The sequence below is a fragment of the Apodemus sylvaticus genome, chromosome 3 (genome assembly GCF_947179515.1).
Source record: "Apodemus sylvaticus chromosome 3, mApoSyl1.1, whole genome shotgun sequence".
In the NCBI taxonomy this organism is placed as follows: domain Eukaryota; kingdom Metazoa; phylum Chordata; class Mammalia; order Rodentia; family Muridae; genus Apodemus; species Apodemus sylvaticus.
In genome coordinates, this window is record NC_067474.1 from 69,575,999 (window position 1) to 69,591,094 (window position 15,096).

Sequence of the window (15,096 nt, forward strand, 5' to 3'; positions counted from 1 at the left end):
ATTTGTGATTCCTAAGCTAGGCACAATTAGGATCCCCATTTTCACCTCTTCTTTTGTGTTCCTTTGTGTTCCTGCTTAGCTGTGTCTACTCTGAAAACATACTATGTTTTTCCTCTTATTGTGTAGCCATGATTGGCCTGAGAATTGTTATGTAGACCAGGCTGGTCTTGAAGTCATAGAAGTCTACCTGTTTCTGCCTCCCGAGTGCTGAGATTAAAGACATACACTACCATATATTTTACTCATTTATTTTAAAAAGATACCATATTGTACATATACATTATTTCAGTGCTCTTCAACTGAGTACGTGATGTACTGATGATTGTCTCTGAGCTCATTGTGAATTATGCAGAAAAGAAGATGACGTCATTCTTGCCCTCAAAGAAACATCCAGTGGGGGGGGGGCGTAAATTAATAAGCAAAGAAATAAACAAAATAGCACATAGGAGCTTTACTAATATAATGTTGGAGGAAAATAGAAGAAAATTATTGAGCCATCCTCAAGATCTATAAAGTTGTCTGTATTAGCTTCCTGTTGCTGCTATAACAAGTTATGACAGACCTAGTTAATTAATACTTATAACACTATATTATCTTACAGTTTAGCAGCCATGATATGAACCTGAATCTCAGGGAGCAATTTTCAAGATATTGGTAGGATGTGTTCCTTCCTGAAGTTCTAAGAGAGAAATACTCCTTGCCTTTTCCTGCTTAGAGAGGATGTTGCATGGCTCACCACCTTTGTTCCTCCGTCTTCTGAGCCACACTTCTCTCTCTCTCTCTCTCTCTCTCTCTCTCTCTCTCTCTCTCTCTCTCTCTCTCTGAAATTTCTCTGATTCTCCTGTTTGAGTCTCCCAGTTTTTAGTACCATTGTAATTACATAGGGGTTCTTAGATAAACCAGAATAATCCCTCTATCCCAGGGATTATTAGATGATTAGCAACCTTAATTCTATCTAAAATCTAATTCTTCCTTGCTTCGTAACATATTTAATTGTAAGCCTGGGGGACACGAGTAACTTTGGGGGACATTCTCTTGCCTTCCACAATTGGGATAGCCCATGATCTTCTACAGTAATACATTCAACTCTAGGCCGTAAAACAGGATAAAAGCTTGATTTGTGGTCTAGATGCTGCCAGGAACAGGATCCTGTCTTGCAATGACTCAGGGCCTTCTACTTCAAATTGTGGCTTCCTGGTGACTGCTGTGAAGGAAGCAGAAGCAAATCTGAGTGAATCCACGTCCAAGGCTTTTGAAAATTTTACGTCACCAGGAAGAGAACCAAATGTCTTCTGCTCATCAACCATTTGTAATTACAATGTTGCAGTTTAATCAAAAAGGCTTTCTGGGAAATGCAGACTTCATAGGTGTTGTATTAGTCACTCCTTGCTGGGACCAAATTAAAGGAATAAATAAATAAAAGAAGATGCAATCTAGGAGGAAGGGTTTCTTTGGCTCCTGGTTTGTGGGTAGATTCTGCCCTGAGGCAGTAAGCATGGGAGCTGGAGTGACTCTTGACTGGGCTGTCAGGTGAGTAAGGCTGCTTGCTGAACATCTCGGTAAATCAGGGAGCAGAGAGACATAAATATTGGCACTCTGCTTACTTTTTCCTGCTACTGAGTACAGGACCCCAGCCCACAAGGTAATGCCATCTTCATTCAGCTGAGTGTCCCTATTCCTCACCTCTAGTTAATCTTATTTTGAAATGCCTTCAAAGATATTCTAAAAGCTGTGTCTCACTGATGTCTCAAATGTTTGAGCTTTTAATTTTTATTTTAAAAAATGAGTAATTTATTTAATCTGAAGAGAAATTAGGATATAGGATGAACTGATTTTCACCTCAATAACCAAGTTAGTAAGTAGTAAAACAGATTTTAAAGAATAATAATAAACTTTTAATTTTTGTTGTTTTATTAAATTAAATTAAAATACAATTATTTCTCCTCCTTCCTATTCATTCCACGTCCCTCACTCCTGGATCTCTCTCAAAATCATTTCTTTTTAAACTTTAATTATTATTGCTATAAACTCTTATACACACATATAAATAAAGGCATAAATACCAAATTGATGAGTCTGTTTAATATTGCATGTATGTATATGATTTACAAATGACCACCTGGGTTTGGATAACCAGTTAAGAGGTTCATCTCTGGGAAAGATTAATTCTACTTCTCTCATGCAATGGTTTTTAACCCAACCATTTTGGTGATGAAATCCAAACTGTCTCATATGCCCAGAAAGAGAGAAATGCAGGAGGTTTGATAATCACGTAGCACTGTTATTTCCACAACAGTGATTAAGAGGCCAAGATGATTGAACCAAACTGGAAAAAGTATTTGCTCAAAGGTCAGGAAGAGACTGGTGTGAGGAAATGTGAAGCAAGACAGAGCATCAGAAAATGCTAGATTTTTTCCAGAAGATAATCTGTATTTATAAAGCTGTCTTTGAATGATTGGATGAAGAGTATTGGCACAGGAGTTAGAAGTAAGCATGAAAGTCAGGTTTTTGTTATGTGGAAAACTGCCTGTCACAGTGTCCTCAGGAGCATCTAGATGCTTGGATAATAACTCTGGATAGGTGAATGATGGAATTGAGGGTAGCTGAAGATTAAATCTCTTTTGAATGGCTATGTTGATTTAGGCAAAATACAATAAGACTTTTGAATCATGGTAGGGAAAGGTATAATGTGAAAAGGAGGTAGATTCTGAATGGAATTAAGAGGAAAACTGGATTGATGTCATGTGGCAGTAGAAGGAGAAAGAAATGACTTTCAGGGATCTAGGGAAGATGGCGAGGTAGATTGCAGAAATGGTGTACAAAAACACAAGAGAAGGAATGGGGAATGGTCTTGGGCAATAGAGGCATTTACTGTGAGACACATAAAAGATTAGCTGCTCTGTGAGATATCTGGAGCCCACAAGAGGTTTAGGAAGAAAATGAAAATGAAAATCACTCTATTAGATAGATGGTCAATAAAGCTTATGGAAGCCTAAGATGGAGCCACTAGATGAGATAGAAACAAGAAGCAAAGTTGTGTGTGTGTGTGTGTGTGTGTGTGTGTGTGTGTGTGTGTGTTTTGGTCCTAAAAAGTTCCAGAATTTTCACCACAGACAAAAGATTGGTAATCAAATAAGGAAGGAAAGAAAACAGAGTAACAATTCTAGATCACACTGGCATAATGGAAGCTAGTGAGGTTAAGGAACTGAGGAAGGTATCTTTGTTCTATGGATGGTATAGAAGATAACAGAAGGGGCATACTAGATAAGTCAACTAAGAGGTTTGGTAGTGACATCTGAGGGGACTAGGTTGGTAGAGTAGTCAGGTCTGAGGCTTGAGTGTCATGGGCTCGCTCACTGTTATTAAGGAATAGTAAAGAGAACACTCTAGGAAGGAGTGTGATAGAGAGGTAGAGAAAGGTTTGAGACAGGATTGAGTGGCGATGCCCAAGCACCCTCACCACTTACAGTACTGGTGAGCCCCATTAGCATGTGCACATGTAGAGGTCTTAACAACTCCATGTGGCTCTGCTAATTAACTCAGGCTCCTGCAGGGACACCCAGAAGCTGCTGGAGGAGAGGGCCAGTACCTTCAGCATCATATTGATGATACAGTCAGTGACTCATCCAGAGCCTCTGATGCCTGGGATTTAGTTGATCATCACTATCTCATTAAGTACCTGATGGGATGAAATGAAGCAATGTACTTAAGGTGTTAAGTACCAGGCCTACTTCGTACAGAGACTCCCAAAGCAAGAATTCTTTCTCCACTGGGTTGCCTTATGATCTTGCCCCTGAAGTTACCTTCCGCACATTGTTGCTAAACTTTGGCATTTGTTACAGCTGATGATTTGACAGGTGAAAGAGACATGGGACTACGGTGACATTTAGACAGTTATGTTCTAATCTTAACCAACCACAGCAAAGGACTTTCTGTTATTCCCACCCTATCGTCTACACCCTGAGTTCCATTCCCTGCTTACAGGATTCTCAGCAGTTCACAGTGTTCCACCCCTCACTTTAAGCCCAGGTTTCTGAGAACTAATTGCAAGTGCCCTGCAGACTATAAATCACTGCAAATACATGTTTCCTTCTCTTTTAAGAACTCTTTAGCTTCTTTAGTTTAGGTTAGTGTCTTCCCACCACCAGGGCTCTGCGATGCCAAAGACAGAACCACCTCGAGGTTCTTGACAGTATCCGTTGTTAATCAAACCCAGTTTCTCATACCCTAAAGAGAGTGAGCATCGGAACATACAGTGCCCTTAAACACAGAGGGTGGTGCCTACCTTTATTGACTAGGTAGGAAAGTGAGTTATCTGCTGGGCCGTGTGACAAAATTACATTGTGATTTCTCGTTCTCCAAAGCGGAAGAGGGAGCCCAATTCCTGCTTTGGAACACTTTGGTTTGGCAGTCAGGATTGTTTGAGCTGTGATAAGTACCAATATTTGCCTAGCCAGCTTCCCAAATCTGACCTACCACTTGGAATCTGCACATTGGTAACAAAGTGTGAGTTATAGCCCTGTCCTGTTTGTTATCACACCTAAGAAACCAGACTGGCATCAAGTACCAATATATCATCCTTGGAGGACTCGCTTGTTGAATCATGTGGCAGGGCCTAGAAGGGGATTTCCAGTTTAATTCAATCCAGTTTGTACAAAGATAATCCACAGAATAAAGAACTCTATGAGGTGGCTGGGAACAAGAAGAGTATGTGGCAGGAGCTGAGGATGTGGGTCATTTGGTAGTGTGATTGCTTAGCTGATCTATGAGCCTTAGCACCGCACCAGGCATGGGCACATATCTCTGTAATCACAGTGCTTGGGAGTGAGGGACAGGTAAAAGTAGAAGAATCAGAAGTTCAAGGTCATCTTTGGCAACATAATAAGTTCAGGGCCAGCCTGAGTCACATTAGACCCTGGCCCCCAAAATAAAACTAAAACCTAGAATATCATCTACAATTTTCAGAACTGAACAGATGAAGAGAAAGGTCTGTGAAGACTTAATGATTTGCCTGGGCTGCTTGTCTGGTGAGCTTCAGTCTTAGCGAGAGTTGTCATGACAAGAAGTTAGCACTTATTGAATAGTGATTATGTGCCAGGCATTGGGAACTTGGCATTTATTCCTTTTAGTCCTGCTCACTGATTAATATGAATATTCATAAATGTAGAAACAGTTTGGAGGAAAGAAATAACTCTTTCAAAGTCTCACATGAAAAGAAATCCCTGCATGCTCTAGATTTGAAGGCCTCCACTTGAAACAACAGAAGATATACTATCTTTTCCTTTTTTTTTTGAAACTGCTGAAATATTTTTATTTGAAAATACAGAGTGATACATTTTGATTGTTATTGTTGGTCATAATATTTTTTAATGTGATATATTCTTTATTTACATTTCAAATGATTTCCCCTTTCCTAGATCTCCCCTCCCCAGAAGTTCCATAAGCCCTCTTCCCTTCCCCTGTTCCCCAATCCACTCCTTCCTACTTCCCTGTCCTGGTATTCCCCTACACTGCTGCACTGAGCCTTTCCAGGACCAAGTGCTTCTCCTTTATTCTTCTTAGCCATTCATATGTGAATGGTTTCTTGGGTATTCCAAGCTTCTGGGCTAATATCCGCTTATCAGTGAGTGCATAGCATGAGTGTTGTTTTGTGACTGGGTCACCTTACTCAGGATAACATTCTCCAATTCCACCCACTTGCCTAAGAATTTCATGAATTCATTATTTTTAATAGCTGAGTAGTATTCCATAGTGTAAATATACCATATATTCTGTATCCATTCTTCTGTTGAGGGACATCTGGGTTCTTTCCAGCTTCTGGCTATTATAAATAGGGCTGCTATGAACATAGTGGAACATGTGTCCTTATTACATGCTGGGGAATCCTGTGGGTATATTCCCAGGAATGGTATAATGGGGTCCTCCAGTAGTATCATGCCCAGTTTTCTGAGGAACTGCCAGACTGATTTCCAGAGTGGTTACACCAGCTTGCAATCCCACCAGTAGTGGAGGAATATTCCTCTTTCTCCACATCCTTGCCAGCACCTGTTTTCTCCTGAGTTTTTGATCTCAGCAATTCTGACTGGTGTGAGGTGAAATCTCAGGGTTGTTTTGATTTGCATTTCCCTGATGACTAATGATGTTGGACATTTCTTTAGGTGCTTCTCAGCCATTTGATATTCCTCGGGTGAAAATTCTTTGTTTAGCTCTGTTCCCCATTTTTAATAAAGTTGTTTGGCTCTCTGAAGTCTACATTCTTGAGTTCTTTGTATATCTTGGATATTAGCCCTCTGTCTGATGTAGGGTTGGTAAATATCTTTTCCCAATTTGTTGGTTGCCATTTTGTCCTTTTGACAGTGTCTTTTGCCTTACAGAAACTTTGTAATTTTATGAGGTCCCATTTCTCATTTCTTGATCTTAGAGTATAAGCTATTGGTGTTCTATTCAGGAAATTTTCTGCAGTGCCCATGTGCTCAAGGGTCTTCCCCAGTTTCTTTTTTATTAGTTTCAGTGTGTCTGGTTTTATGTGGAGGTCCTTGATCCACTTGGACTTGAGCTTAGTACAAGGACATAAGAATGGATCAATTTGCATTCTTCTGCATACTGACCTCCAGCTGAACCAGCACCATTTGTTGAAAAGGCTATCTTTTTTCCACTGGATGGTTGTAGGTCCTTTGTCAAAGATCAAGTGACCATTGGTTCATTTCTGGGTGTTTAATTCTATTCCATTGATCTACCTGCCTGTCACTGTACCAATACCATGCAGTTTTTAACACTATTGCTCTGTAGTGCTGCTTGAGGTCGGGGATACTGATTCCCCCAGAAGTTCTTTTGCTGTTGAGAATGTATTTTTAAATGCTTTACTTTGCAAGAAAGATATATTGCTTGTTGTTAACTATACAAAGCACTGAGATTCAATGTCTTAATCCAAGGCTCGAGTAATGACATTAAAACTTTACATGCCTACATGTGTGTGTATAGGTGTATGCACCAGGAAGAGGCCAGAGGACATCAGGTATTCTACTCCAGTACTGTTTTTCATATTCATTTGAGACAGGGGACTTTACTGAGCTGAGATCACAATGCTTCAGTTAGACCAATGGGCCAGTGAGGCACTGGAGACTGCCTGTCTTCAACACTCAGTGTTAGGCTTACACATATATGAAGCCATATTTGAGATATAAGTGGGTGCTGAGGACCCAAACTCAGGTGCTGATCCTTTCTCCAACTTCTGCAGCCATGACATCTTACTGAAAGAAACACCAAAGGAAAGAAATGTTGAAAAGGAAGACTTCATATTGCAGATATGATGTTTGTTTCAGAAAAGGAAAGTACTAGAAGCTAGGTGAGCCTTAGGACCACAAAAGGTAATTTAGACTCTCCTGGGAAGATAAGGACTGCATTGTGTCTTTATTGTCTGCACTGAGATAGTGTTTTGAGCAAGGTTGGGCTCACTGTGGCAATTCAGGCCAATGGGAAGAGCATTGAACTTGACATCAAAGATCCTGGGTCTGGTTTTTGTCTTCATCACTTCCCAGATCCTTTGTTCTAGACAAACAAACATACAACACTCTTTCTTTGAGGCTTGAGAAGAAATTGGAAAGAATTCATCCCACCTTTTTTTGTGTGATAAAAGTAAATTATGTATGAAGCATTCCAGTGCAGAACATAATAGATACATGAACTTAAGTGACTTTTGCTGGTCATGAACTTTTTTTTTAAGTTCAGTTGTTCGTTTTTTTAAAGTTCATTGCAGTAATCTTCCTTAAAACTCTGGCAAAATTTAGAATTTAGAACAATGGACCAGAAAAGAGCTAATTGCCCCACATCAGGTCTTCAACAATGACCACTGTGGCATCCTTCCAGACTACACAATTTCCTCATGTGCAAGGAGCCCAGTTTCTCTGCTTTAATTCCCAAGTTGGTCTGGGAAAAGAACAAGGTATTGACAGTCAGAGGAACACAGTCCAAGGTCAAAGGCATGAGACTCACTGGACGTCTGGTTTTGGGTAAGTGATTTTAAACTACTGGAACTTAATTTCATTCTCTGTAAAATATAGAAAGTGCAAATTATTTATATCTAATCCATTCTCATAATCATATATGTGTGAACTCTTACACGTGGCAGTGTTTGAATCTGACATTTAAATCATGTTCCATGATGAAATTTATGATCATGTTTTTTGATGAAATTTTACGTTTGCAGTAGGTCTATTTCATGGGCAGGGACCTCAAAACAGGGAAATCCATGCACGAGCACACCCACGCTGCTCTGCAGAGGTACAAACGTTTGTAATTCTGGGGGTAGACTTTCAGGTGACTATGTCCAGGATAATTATTGTCACTTCTAATTGCAGCTTCTCCTGGACATAGCACTTCCTAGTATTTTGTAATTCTCCCAGAGTGGCAATGGTAGGTACATGTATTACACATTTGTAGTTTGCTATGTGCTTCTACATAGCCTAATGTCTCACAATAATATGTAAGGAATTCCCCCCCCCCCCCCCGCACAAAACTCTGTTTAGATGCTCTTATCTCTGATGACTGCAGACATTATGTTCTCTCCACAAATGTTGTCTGGGGATGCTCTTGAACCTTGATGTAAGAGCAAAGCTGTCTTTCTGTATAGTTAGCAGGTAGAGTGGTTTTATCCTTATGGCTACTGTTTTGACTGCGTGATTTAATTAATGTAGCTGAATTATTTATTTTGGGTTTTTTTAAGTATAACAAAATTATATATGTATATATATATACACACACATATATATACATACATGTATGTATATATATATATATATTTATATTTATATAGTGTAAGAATTTAAAAAATCATAAAGAACACTATTTGACGGGGGACTCTTGTGTCTATGAAAATAAAAGTGGATCAAGATCACAGAGCCCCAGAATCTTGTGTCATCCTGTACCGGTTCCGCACAGCCTTTATGTGGTGAAAGGCATTCTGGGTCACTGCAAGTCAAGAGAGAAAATGAGGCAGCTTCAAGTAAAGGACAAAATGGAGAGAAAAACCAGCCAGACACTGAGCAGACCAGGTGAAAAATGAAGAAAGAGAGATGGAGGGAAAAGACTGTTTAGATAATTTTGTTAGTTGGATGCTCCCAAATCCCTTTATTCAGTGTTTTGCTAAGTTGTGTAATACAGGTCCACATTCACTCTCTGCAGATGCGGAGAACAAAACAGTTACAGAATACAACTGCACAAAGAACTGTTCATGTGAAGATAGGCCGGTGGTTTCTTGGTTTCAGGAGAATTGAGAATTTAACGCTATGCTTTGTTTATTTTGTTACTTTTTGAGATCAGGCTGATGGAATGACAATAAAATAATTATTTAAAAAAAACCAGCAAGAAAACTACATTTCATATAACTACAAAAGTCTCAGTTGACCAGATCTTATGATTCATTATGACTTTTTTAGAAAAATGATACCAAACTACATAACAAACTTTTGGGCTTTGGATTTGAAATGTTCTGTGTCATTAACCTGTTTGAAACATTAGAAAATCTGAATAATAAAATAGTTATAATTTATGAGACAATTAGATGCTTCACATTCCATATTTTTAAATGCACTAACATATCATGGCAGAATAATAATTAAGACATTAACTCATATTACAGTAAAAACATGTACAACTATTGAGAGGCCACTACATTAAAATGTAATTTTAAAAGTTCTTGAATTAACTGATGAATCAATTAGAAATTATTTTCTTTGCAAAAAATAGTAAAATTGATAATATTTCTCAGTCTAGTCCAATAACCCAATTTAAATTATATAGTATCTAAATTACACATTTATAAATTTGCTTTTAACTCCTGATGGAGAAGTGTTTATTTAAATTAGTTTGTCAAAGTGAAATTCATATTAACTTCCACTCTCACTCTTTGATTTATATCGGATAAGTTCTATAAATTAATATTCAATTTATACATATATTTTAATTGTTCTTTCTGAAATGAAAGTTACAATGTCATTATAATTTGATGGTAAGGTATGTTACATACTTTATATTCGTGATCTCAAATCTTGAAATTTCATTCCTTTTTATAACCAATATCTCTTAGACTCTCATTTATATTTTTATACATTATTTTAGGATGAATTCTGAATGATTACATTTGAATAATTTTCCACTTCTCCAATTTCCTCTTCAGCTCTATTTGAGCTAATGTTCAGCCGCGACCATGGGTGTCTACTTTTAATGGCTTTGAATTTTGTTTTATTTCTATATACGTATTTGATTCTTTTATAATTGCTTGACCAATTTTAGAGGTCTTTTGTTATCTCCTTATTGTTCTAGTGGTCTTTTATTTTTCTAGAAACAGTTCTCTAAGGCACACTTTGAAAACTGCATTTGGGCCATAATAGAAAAACATGGAACTATTAAGTCATGCTAATTAAATACAAGAATACATATAAACAGTATTTTCATTTGTGGATGCCTATTCCAGATTTTCACAGAGCATATGGATAGAAACACTTATATAGTATTTAACATATATGAAGCATTTCTGAAGCTATAAGAGAAACTGTTTAATGTAAGCTTTATGATGATTCTGTAATTTGAAATTTTTATTCTATTTCTAGTATTTTTATTGTTGCTTAAGGAAACAGCACTACAATAAACATTTTCTATTATAAAATTAATGTCTTTTGTATGCTTCCAAAGAATACAAGAAACTTAAGACTCCTGAATTCTAATCTCTCTTTCTTAGTTACCATTTATTTTCACCATCTTTTTTTTACATTTATGGTCTGATATTTTATTCATTCTCCATCCTCAAGTTTTCATCTGGAAAACTTCTTTCTCTAAAACAATAAATGTAGATGTTAACACTTATCTATGTAACCTATATTATATGCTAGACACCAGTCTAAAACCTTATGCCATTGTAATTCTTATGACCTACCCATGAAGTAGACTTAATTATTATTTTCAATTGTCAATGAGAAAACTCAGGCACAAATTGTTAAGTCACCTGTTTAAGTTACATTAGCATCCTTTAGGATCAACTTTAAGGAAAATCTGCTGCAAAGATCTCTGTAAAGTCTGGTTTTATTTTTTATCTCTCTCTCTTCCTTCCTTCCTTCCTTCCTTCCTTCCTTCCTTCCTTCCTTCCTTTTTTGTTTCTTTCTTTCTTTCTTTGCTTCTTTCTATGTTTCTTTGTTTCTTTGTTTGTGTCTTTCTTTCTTTCTTTCTTTCTTTCTTTCTTTGCTTCTTTCTTTCTTTCTTTCTTTCTTTCTTTCTTTCTTTCTTTCTTTCTTTCTTTCTCTCTTTCTTTCTTTCTTTCTTTCTCTCTTTCTCATTTGTCTTCTCCCTGCTGTCCTTTTTGAGATATGGCCTCATGTAGCCAAGGAAGTCTTTGAACTCACTGTATAGCTGGAGATGGGTGATAATTCATTCTTTTACCTTTGGATCTCAAGTGCTGGGCCCCTGGGTGGATGTCGCTGTATCTGGCTTGGGAAAGTCTTTGTTTTGTTTCCATATATGGAAAATATTTTTACTTGATGTAAGTTTAAAACCATTTGTTTCCAAAAATATATTTTAACTTTGCTGAGCCATCGACCCAAAGAGTCCCACAGAATGCCCCCTCCCCTGGCCAACATCACCCACTATTGTCAATGCTATTTTTTATTCTCCACAACCTTACAGTAAAGCCTCATTTTTGAAAACATCTCTTAGGTCATCAAACATGGAGAAATCAAACCTGGTGCCCATCTAGAAGAGTTACCACTACTGGTTAACATTCCTAGTGTTGGAGCTGTGTACACTACCAGAGGAGAAAAGTAATTATCAGTATCACCCAGCTATACATCCTGTGACCTACAGCAGTGACCTGCTTACAAGATATACTGATACAATACTCGCTGAAATCTTATGGGAGTAATCAACCACTTATTAATTTTATTTTTAAAAACTGTATTTCTAAACAACTATATCTTAGGTTTTTAATTTAATTGTTCTTTTTGGTAGTCATAAATTTTTAGTATATAAAATAAATGTAAATTGTATAATGTATAATTATAGCAATACAACAATGCAAAATTGCTATAACAGATAATAGAGCTATTTACATATGTAATATTCTGATTATTATATAATTTATGATATGTAATTCAATGTAACACATATTATGACATGCTATGATTACATCTTTCACTTATAGAAATCTATTTCATTCATTATAGATGGCCTTAAGGTTTAAATGCAGTCTTCAAGTCTCATTTTAATATCTAAAGTTAGATATTTATTCCTTTCTCTCTGTTTAATAACACTGAGTCTGCTTTTTTCTGCTTTGACTTCAGCTGACAGTCTCAGTCCTTTGATTTCCTGTATAGGATATTTCTGTCATCAACTTATTTATGTGAGCTCTTCAAATTCTTTAATATTTGGAATTAATATTTGTTAATGCTGAGTGATTGTGTGTATTTTTGTCAGATGGTACTACCAGCATTAAAATATATCTTCAAAGGGGATCTTTAATATAGCTCCCTACTTATGCACATTGGACTGTGGAAGAATGAGGACGGATCTCCGGAGAGTCACACGGAGGGAAAAACCAACTCAAAAAGGTTATACTCTATTTGCTTCCATTTATGTAACATTCTTAAAATGACAAAACTGTAGAAATGGAGAACAGATGAATAGCTGACAGGAAGTAAGGGTGTGTGGGTAAGAAGGAGGAAGTATGGCCACAAAAGGCAACACATGGAATCCTCTTTCTGGCTTCAGTGTTCTGGATCTTGACCGAAGTCACTCCAGCCTCTTGGATAGGATTCTGAATTATAGTTTTGCAAGAGGTCATTAGATACAACTGGTTAAAAGACATAGTGCATTTCTCTGCATTGTTTATTACAACAGCCCACCAATCTACAATTGTGCAATGAGGCAAAGCTTAATTTAAAAGTCGTATTAGTTGAGATACCTTGGTTCATCCTGTGAAATGATTTGACCACTGTTCTTGATAACAAGCACAACAGTCCAGCAGGGCCAACAGATGCTGTTTGTGCCATCTGTTTAGTGATTACATCTCATGACTTCCACCATAATTACAGTGAGATTTACACCATCTTTCCTATGCTGGAAATCACCACGTTCTCTTAGTAATTACTCGGGACAGAACACCTTTGGAGATGGATGTTTGTAATTGGCAGATATCAATCTATCAGAACAACCAAAGAAATCATCTTCTACAATGTTCCTTGATTCTTAGAGGGTGTGATAGAGATGTTCTGTTGGAATGTAAAAGCCAGAAGAAGAGAAGAAAATCCTGTTATTTGGACCTGGCGTGACAGCATACACAAACGCATAGCAGCCTAATAGCTGCATAATACTGGGTCCACCAGCATCCCATAACAGACGGAAGAAAGGCTTCTGAGGTCCTCAACCTCTGGAGGAGCTATAAGCAGTTAGTGCTTGTTAGGGCAATGGGGGTTATGTTCCTCTGGGTACCAATAATAAGTGGCTCTTGCTGAAGCAAACAACCTTCCATCTGTGCTCAAGCAAACAACCCTAATTAAGCGAGATCAGTCAGAAAAGAACAAAAGGAAGGTAGAAAGAAAAGAAGGGGAGGAAGGTAAAAAGGGCACATTTTTGGGAATAAGAAGAGAGAAAAACATGAAATTGGGAGGGTAGGGAGGTGGGGAAGACTGGGAAGATTTGCAAAAGGAGAAAAATTTTACACACACACACACACATATATGAAAAAAGATTTAAATAAAGTATTATGGGTCTGGCAAGAGTGGAAAATGTAAAAGAGTAAATTGGGAAGATGAATATGGCCAAAGTAAGTACACATTGTATGAAATTATCAAAGGATAAAAAAGATTTATAACTTAAACATCAGATCAACTTAAGCCAGGCATGCTGGCACATGTCTTTAATCTGAGCACTTGGGAGTCAGAGGCAGGAGGATCTCTGATTTTGAGGGTAGTCGGGTCTACAAAGTGAGTTCCAGGACATCCATGGCTACATAGCGAGATCCTGTCTTGAACTCCCAAACCAAAATCAAATCTAACCAAACCAAAAATCAGGTCAACCTGATGCTCAATCAGGGCTTGCAGGGCAATGGTCTTCAGCTCCATGGTTCATGACCATGGTCAAGACATCTGGGAGGAGAGTGGGTTAACCTAACAGTGAGTTTGACACGCTTGTTCAAGAACAATGATGACAAGACAGTGCATAGTTTCCCTATTTAATGCACAGAACATTTAATTTCCCTATTTAATGCACAGGCAGGTCACGATGACAACTTCTTGGCATATGCCCATTGTTTTTCTTCACTTGTCTTCCGAAAAGGGATTTTGGCAAGAAAATGTAACATGGGATTCTTTAGAAGAAAGACAGTACTTGCTTGTGTTGACTGCCCCACATCGCAGGACATGTGGCCAACGTTAAGGCCACATAGACTCACGGTGTACAGGTTCCCGGGATGAATAAGTAAGCCTTCAGGAAGTATAGTGATTTCCCTGGGTTGGCAAGCGAAGATAATGGAAGGTGAAATTTGATTTGCCACAACCACAACCCTTTCCCTTTTTCCTATTGTAGCAGACATTGATTTAAATTCTCCAAAATTTCTAAGCTAAGATTAATAGGCAGTCTATATAAGACTCTCAGTGGTAAGAAGGAGGTCCTATCTTCTGAAAGAACCCTGGATGTTGAATGCTAAATCCTGGATTCCCATGCTGCCTTTGGTGGTCAGACTTCTGTGTCAACCCTTTCAGCTTTACGAGCCTTCATTTCTAGGGTAACAATATAAAACTATGAAGGAATGGTTCTCTGCATAGGACTTGATTTACAGGTGTTCTTGCTAGAAATGCCCTTGAATTCAGGACATGGCCCCTTGTCTGCAGAAGGCCACTTGCTTTTCTGTATAGGTCCAGGGATGATTTAGGACATTTATGGTCAGCCTGTGTCTTCAAAGGGGAATGTCGCTAACTTAAGATAATCCTTGAGGCCTTGTTTCTTTCTTTCTTTTTTTTTTAATTAGGCAATCAGATTTATGTGTAAACAATATCACAATTTATAAGATGCCAATACAATAATTTAAGAGCCAATTGATAAGGATAAAAGCTT